At 40.5% G+C, this 7749-nt stretch overlaps 1 long non-coding RNA gene across 1 annotated transcript; it reads left to right on the top strand.

The window, feature by feature from the left end:
• Window positions 1-973: 973 nt before the first annotated feature.
• LOC112251686 lies at window positions 974-6538 on the top strand. The gene is made up of 4 exons (XR_006083514.1): window positions 974-1342; window positions 5324-5491; window positions 5704-5787; window positions 6072-6538. It is a non-coding gene; the product is annotated as an uncharacterized LOC112251686 (long non-coding RNA).
• The last annotated feature ends 1211 nt before the right edge of the window (window positions 6539-7749 follow it).

Below are 7749 nucleotides of genomic sequence, written 5' to 3' on the forward strand. Positions count from 1 at the left end.
AGTCAATGTGCGGGGACACCGGTGTCGAGGTAATTGAGGCAATATGTACATGTAGGTAGAGTTATTAAAGTGACTATGCATAGATAATAACAGAGTAGCAACAGCGTAGAAGTCTGTCGTGTGTGTGTGTGTGTGTGTGGGGGGGGGGATACAAATAGTCTGTGTAGCCATTTGATTAGTCTTATGGCTTGGGGGTAGAAGCTGTTTAGAAGCCATCACCATGGAAACAGTGTGTTGTGAGCCAATGGGGGAAGTGGGAGTCCCAGACCAGAGTGGGAAAGTTGTTCGCAGGGAATATTTTGGTGCCATCAGCAGTTTTCCTTACTGGCTGCTCCCACGCCACATTTGTAGAAACTTGTCACCTCCTCAGCCTGGTGTCCATGTCGTGGTGACAGTTCACCAACATACATCACCTCTACTTTTTGCCAGAGGTTAACCACATGTGGACCCTGCAGACGGAGGCTATTCTGGCTTCAATTGGTGACAGTCCACTGATTGTATCCGGAGACGCACGCTGAGATGCGCGAGGCCACTGTGCCTCATTCAGCTCTTACACCATCCTATAGCACCTACAGTTGACCGGGGCAGCTCTAACAGGGCAGAAATTTGACAAACCTATGACGATGCCACATTGAAGGTCACTGAGCTGTTCAGTAAGACCGTTCTACTGCCAATTGTTTGTCTATGGAGATTGCATGGCTGTGTGCTCATTTTTATACACCTGTCAGCAACAGGTGTGGCTGAAATGGCTGAATCCACTCATCTGAAGCGGTGTCCACATACTTTTGTATATTTGTATTTAACCTTTATTTAACTAGGCAAGTCAGTTTAATAACAAATTCTTATTTACAATGACGGCCTAGGAACAGTGGGTTAACTGCCTTGTTCAGTGGCAGAACTACAGATTTTTACCTTATCAGCTCGGGGATTCGATCTAGCAACCTTTCGGTCACTAGGCTACCTGCCGCCCCATGTAAAGTATATATCACAACATTTTGAATGAATTAATAAGCACAAACTTTAAAAAATGTTTTTTGTTTATTTCTCATCTAAGTAACGGTATAATCATAATAGGCTATTTATTAATCTCTAGTTATATTTAATATATATTTTCATTCATAGGTGAACATGAGTGTTCATGCCCTGTACACTAAATAAGTGCCCAAGAGGAACAAGTTCAACCAGCAAGGGGATGGTTGTAAGACTAAGGGGCTGCCTTGGACCACAATCATTCCGGGAAAAGACATCAGGCTACAACAAAGGAGGGAGTGCTCAGATTCAACCAATAATTCTTCAAGGCTGCAAAGGCATTCGTGGTGAAATCCATCAAGGAGGAAAAGATGTGAGTTGTTTTCAAATACCCATACTAACATACTGTATACCACATACTTAATGAGTATATACTACATTTAATTAACCTTTATTTATTAACTAGGCAAAATGTAACTCAGTGGGGCAAAAAAGTATTTAGTCAGCCACCAATTGTGCAAGTTCTCCCACTTAAAAAGATGAGAGAGGCCTGTAATTTATCATAGGTACACTTCAACTATGACAGACAAAATGAGAAAAAAAATCCAGAAATTCACATTGTAGGATTATTAATTAATTTATTAGCAAATTATGGTGGAAAATAAGTATTTTAATAACAAAAGTTTAGCTCAATACTTTGTTATATACCCTTTGTTGGCAATGACAGAGGTCAAACGTTTTCTGTAAGTCTTCACAAGGTTTTCACACACTGTTGGTATTTTGGCCCATTCCTCCATGCAGATCTCCTCTAGAGCAGTGATGTTTTGGGGCTGTTACTGGGCAACACGGACTTTCAACTCCCTCCAAAGATTTTCTATGGGGTTGAGATCTGGAGACTGGCTAGGCCACTCCAGTACCTTGAAATGCTTCTTACGAAGCCACTCCTTCGTTGCCCAGGCGGTGTGTTTGGGATCATTGTCATGCTGAAAGACCCAGCCACGTTTCATCTTCAATGCCCTTGCTGATGGAAGGAGGTTTTCACTCAAAATCTCACGATACATGGCCCCACTCATTCTTTCCTTTACACGGATCAGTCGTCCTGGTCCCTTTGCAGAAAAACAGCCCCAACGCATGATGTTTCCACCCCCATGCTTCACAGTAGGTATGGTGTTCTTTGGATGCAACTCAGCAATCTTTGTCCTCCAAACACGACGAGTTGAGTTTTTACCAAAAAGTTATATTTTGGTTTCATCTGACCATATGACATTCTCACAATCTTCTTCTGGATCATCCAAATGCTCTTTAGCAAACTTCAGATGGGCCTGGACATGTACTGGCTAAAGCAGGGGGACACGTCTGGCACTGCAGGATTTGAGTCCCTGGCGGCATAGTGTGTTACTGATGGTAGGCTTTGTTACTTTGGTCCCAGCTCTCTGCAGGTCATTCACTAGGTTCACTAGCTCACCGTTCTTTGACCCCACGGGGTGAGATCTTGCGTGGAGCCCCAGATCAAGGGAGATTATCAGTGGTCTTGTATGTCTTCCATTTCCTAATAATTGCTCCCACAGTTGATTTCTTCAAACCAAGCTGCTTACCTATTGCAGATTCAGTCTTCCCAGCCTGGTGCAGGTCTACAATTTTGTTTCTGGTGTCCTTTGACAGCTCTTTGGTCTTGGCCATAGTGGAGTTTGGAGTGTGACTGTTTGAGGTTGTGGACAGGTGTCTTTTATACTGATAACAAGTTCAAACAGGTGCCATTAATACAGGTAACGAGTGCAGGACAGAGGAGCCTCTTAAAGAAGAAGTTACAGGTCTGTGAGAGCCAGAAATCTTGCTTGTTTGTAGGTGACCAAATACTTATTTTTCCACCATAACTTGCAAATAAATTCATAAAAAATCCTACAATGTGTTTTCTGGATTTTTAAAAATAATTTTGTCTGTCATAGTTGAAGTGTACCTGTGATGAAAATTACAGGCCTCTCTCATCTTTTTAAGTGGGAGAACTTGCACAATTGGTGGCTGACTAAATACTTTTTTGCCCCACTGTACATACTATAAACATTTCCTTTATTTTAGTATACTATAAACGAACGGTATCATTTCAGTTCAGCATACTAGCGCTTTGCCTGTCTACCGGAAGTTAATGCTGTCGCTATGCAACCTCTTGCTAGCTTGTTACCATACCAAATGACTAGCTAGACATTTAACAATTTTGAGTGTGTAAATACAATCTGGAGTTGTTTCTGACGATCTGAAATGGTCCACCCATTCAGACAGTGTGGAGCTTCTATCTCAAGGCCATCAGACTGTTAAATGGCCATTACTAGCTGGCTACCACCTGGTTACCCAACCCTGCACCTTTGAGGCTGCTGCCCTATATACATAGACATGGAATCACTGGTCACTTTAATAATGGAACACTAGTCAATTTTAATAATGTTTACATACTGTTTCAATCATTTCATATGTATATACGGTATTATATTCTACTGTATTTTAGTCAATGCCACTCCGACATTGCTAGTCCTATAATTTAGATATTAATTCCATTATTTTACTTTTAGATTTGTGTGTATTGTTTATTACTGCACTGTTGGAGCTAGGAACACAAGCATTTCGCTACAACCGCAACAACATCTGCTAAATATGTGTATGTGACCAATAAAATATGATTTGATCCGAGCGTTCAATGGCAGTCAAGCACCCAAGCTAACTGGCTAAAGTTGACTAGCTACTTCCAGACACAAATGACAGAACACCCCACTCTGACCATTTTATTCACCCAAGCAGAGCATGTTAGGCTGTTTTCATGTTATCCAGAGCATTGGAGACTGTAATTGTGCTGCTGGCAACAATTTAATTACACTTTTTTTGGCCGAGCTCTGGCACACAGACGAGAGTGCTCTGAAATGGGAGTAGATAGCCAGAATTAACAATGTCCATTTAAAAGCACAATGACTATACCACTTAGCTAAGAATGATGTGAATAATCAAGTCAATTAACGTTGGGTAGTTAGTTAGGTAGCAGATAGTTAATATACTGCCTGGCAAGTTCGATGTATTAGTAGCCAACTAACTTTAGGTAACTAGCTAACATACCAGTACATACTGCTCTATTGCTATGCGGTTCGTAAGGATAGCGTAGCTAAAAAATTGTCAGTCAACATAACGTGTAACGTAACTGATTTGAAAAGTCATTACTTTCTTACGCTCAACATTTTCTTAACATTTGTCATAATTAGTTAAAGCAATGAATTTGCATCCGCTCTCGTCAGACTTCGGCTGCATATTTTCCGCCATTTTCTTCAAAACTGAAAACGGTGTGAAGCCACACCCATTTTCTGTATAATTTCATTATGGGCCCTAAAAGCACGGAAATAGTGTCCACTGCTTGTAATACTTCGTATTTTGGCTAATTTAGTACGACATCTGGGAACTTTTGGCATACTAACTATATCCATACTATGACCAATAAGCATACTATATACTCATGTCACAAATAGTACTGTTAGTATGAATATTTGAACATCGCTGTGGTGTTTCTGATCTAAGCTCCTACATGGCAACGTTGACCACTTTGCCAATCAATGGTACATAGGTGTTATTTCAAATATATATATATATATATATTTCACCTTTATCTAACCAGGTAGGCCAGTTGAGAATAACTTCTTATTTACAACTGCAACCTGGCCAAGACAAAGCAAAGCAGTGCGACAAAAACAACACATATAGACACAGATAGTTGACAATATGGCGTGAAGATAAGTGCAATGCTTGTCTGCTTCGAAATAAATGGGTTATGCATCTTAATGACCCACAAATATAAAAAGTGGAAGTGTTAAACGTAGCTCTCATGCTGGAAAAGGTTAGAGACTGGTCTAAGATCTCCAACTTGCTGCTTGGTGTAGTTACCATTGCTTTCCAATAGATGGCAGCCTTAGCTAGATGAAGTCAGAACTCTAGAAACAGGGTCAGGGGGTTGATGCATGTTCAAAGCAGTTTTATCTTCCAAGCTAGTTTCTCTAGCTACACTTGAACCTGTTGTTATAGTGGACTAAGTGAATTTATCCTATTTTTTTAGAAACCTTGTCTTAGAGATACAAAATGATACAAAATGTATGCGAATGTGATTCATCATTTTAGTTGGACAGATTGTGTAGTTTTTGTCATAAGGCATTATTACATAAGGAGCTGACATTAGTTTTAGGTAGTTGCCTTTGCATAACATTAGTTTTAGGTAGTTTGCATGTTCAACTAGCTGGTCTAGCTAGATTACGATTCACATATAGCTAAGTTATAATTATGAAGTTTGCATTATGTAATTATTTTGTGTCTTCTGTATCGCCATTAGCCTCCTGGCAGCGTATTAGTGATGAGTGACTACCATAGCTAGGAGGGCATAGTTGAGCTGAGGTGATTCTCGTCTACCGACTCCCGTCCTCTCACTTCAAAAAGATGACCTGACAGAGAGAAGTGATGACAACAAGTGCAGACTCTAACTTGACAGTGTATTTCAAATGTAAGTAACTATGTTTTTACATGTGCTTAACAAATAGCTAACCAAGTTTTATAGCTAGCTAACACATTCAAATGAACGATCTGAGGAAATTGTTTCTGACATGTGATCAATGACTCAGTCAATTCCAAATATACAATACTGTTAAATTGTGTTAATACTGATTATCACATTAATAAGTTGCTCTTGTGTATCATGTGCTCTATCTGTTTCAGTTTGAGCAAATTCCATCTGGGAGGGAAGCTGACTGCTGCCTGGGCAAAGGAAAACAATGGGAAAATGTAAATAAAAAGTACAAGGTATGGATTTAGCTATTGCTTATATGATGTCTGAGCTCTACATACTACGTGTTGAAAGGATATCAAATTTCATGAAATATGGACAGGGATAAAAGTGTAGTGTATCTTAACACTACTGTGTTTTTAGACATTGAGAATCCCACCGACTGGGACAGGAGCTTCTAAGGGGGAGCTTTATATATAAATGGATGAGACTATTGGGAGAGGCCCTCTATTGCACCTCCCGTTCTGGTCGCCTCAACCATTAATTCAGAGGTGGTGTGGTGGTCTCCCCTTGGACTCAGGAGGCTAGGGAGAAAACTAGCCCTGTGCCAAAGAAGAGGAACAATGACCTTCTGCATTTCCTCAGAGAGACAGGAGAAGAGGGACAATGAGGCTCGGGAGAAAGAGGAGAAGAGGGAGGAAGAGGCTGCCAAGAGAGGTCACAAGTTCCTCTCTCTTTTTGGGAAATGTGTAGATAAGGTGTGAGAGTTTTGAGAGAGATGTGAGTTAGGGTTTTAAAGTTAAATTTTAAAGTTTAAATGGTTCAATTGTAATTACGCAAGGGTTAACATGATCCACTGTTCCCTGTGTCTCTATATAGTTAGATATTGATAACACCATAACAACCATGTAGCAATTCAAGTGAATTGACTTATTATGGTGAATTTTGATGCTGAACTATATTTGATGTTACAAGGGCAAAACAGGAACATGGTAAATTCAGAGAATTGTTGTTTACGTGTTTTACATCACATGTACTTCTAACCCAGCAGGGACACGGGAGGGGGGTATGCACTCACGACTGTTAGTTGCTCTGGATTTGAGCGTCTCGTAAATGACTCAAATGTAAAATCACTACATAATCAGTGGGCCTCTTTAATGTGCTCCCAGCTGACCCTCTCTTGTGTGTGGTAATGAATCTCAATTGTAATATCCTTGATATCTCCCCTCCTTATCTCCTTCTCAAAGCACATTGGAGCAGACTATCTGAGCTTCCTCCAATGCGTTTTGTGAGAAGGAGGAGAGAGGAAGCGAGTAATCAAGGAAATTCGATCGAGATACAGCTGTTGTTCGCTCTGTTCTTACTCTTACATTACAGGTGATGGGCTGCACTTGTCTGTGTGAAGATTCTGGGGTGCTGTTTTTTGAGCGCAAGAACTAGAATAAATTGAACTGACACCTTCCATAATTCTACATGAGACACTCATCTGTTCTACATGATGCAGCATTGTGCCCACACTAAACACAACTCAGGGCTCTTTCTCAACCTTTTTATCCCTGTTTTTTTCACGGTCCTTCTCATCCAATAGGTTTAAGAAATGCTATCAATGTGCATAATATCTAACACGTGTGGCAAGGGTAGGGAAAAAAAGGTGAAACGCTAATGTACATTCTGACTGAGTGACAGTAAACTTGGCTGCCTGCTGCATGTGGAGGACACATACACACCCACCCCTTTGAACGCTGCTCCTAATCTGCAGCTTTTTTGCAGTGAGAATGAGAACGTGAGAATGAGAACGTGAGAATGAGAACGTGAGAATGAGAACGTGAGAATGAGAACGTGAGAATGAGAACGTGAGAATGAGAACGTGAGAATGAGAACGTGAGAATGAGAACGTGAGAATGAGAACGTGAGAATGAGAACGTGAGAATGAGAACGTGCAGGGAGGTATTTAGGCACATTAAAACACTTTGAACATTTGCAGTACTTCATTACAGGTAACGTGAATGTGTTCTCTGTAGGAGTAGCTAGCTATCTCTGGCTAATAATCATCACAACGTGAAATATCTCTGACCAGGTTTAATAATGCTTCAGAAAGTTGTTTAGCTCTCCTAGTAGCTGTCAGCTAACTAGCTAGCTAGCCCTCCCTGTCCGGTTGTAAACACTAACGTTATCTACTTCTGTTACAATGAATATATGTAGATATTCAGTCAGGTTCTCTATAATATTTTCAGATTGTGGGTTGCTATAACAGACCG

The sequence above is a fragment of the Oncorhynchus tshawytscha genome, linkage group LG05 (genome assembly GCF_018296145.1).
Source record: "Oncorhynchus tshawytscha isolate Ot180627B linkage group LG05, Otsh_v2.0, whole genome shotgun sequence".
Taxonomy (NCBI): Eukaryota; Metazoa; Chordata; class Actinopteri; order Salmoniformes; family Salmonidae; genus Oncorhynchus; species Oncorhynchus tshawytscha.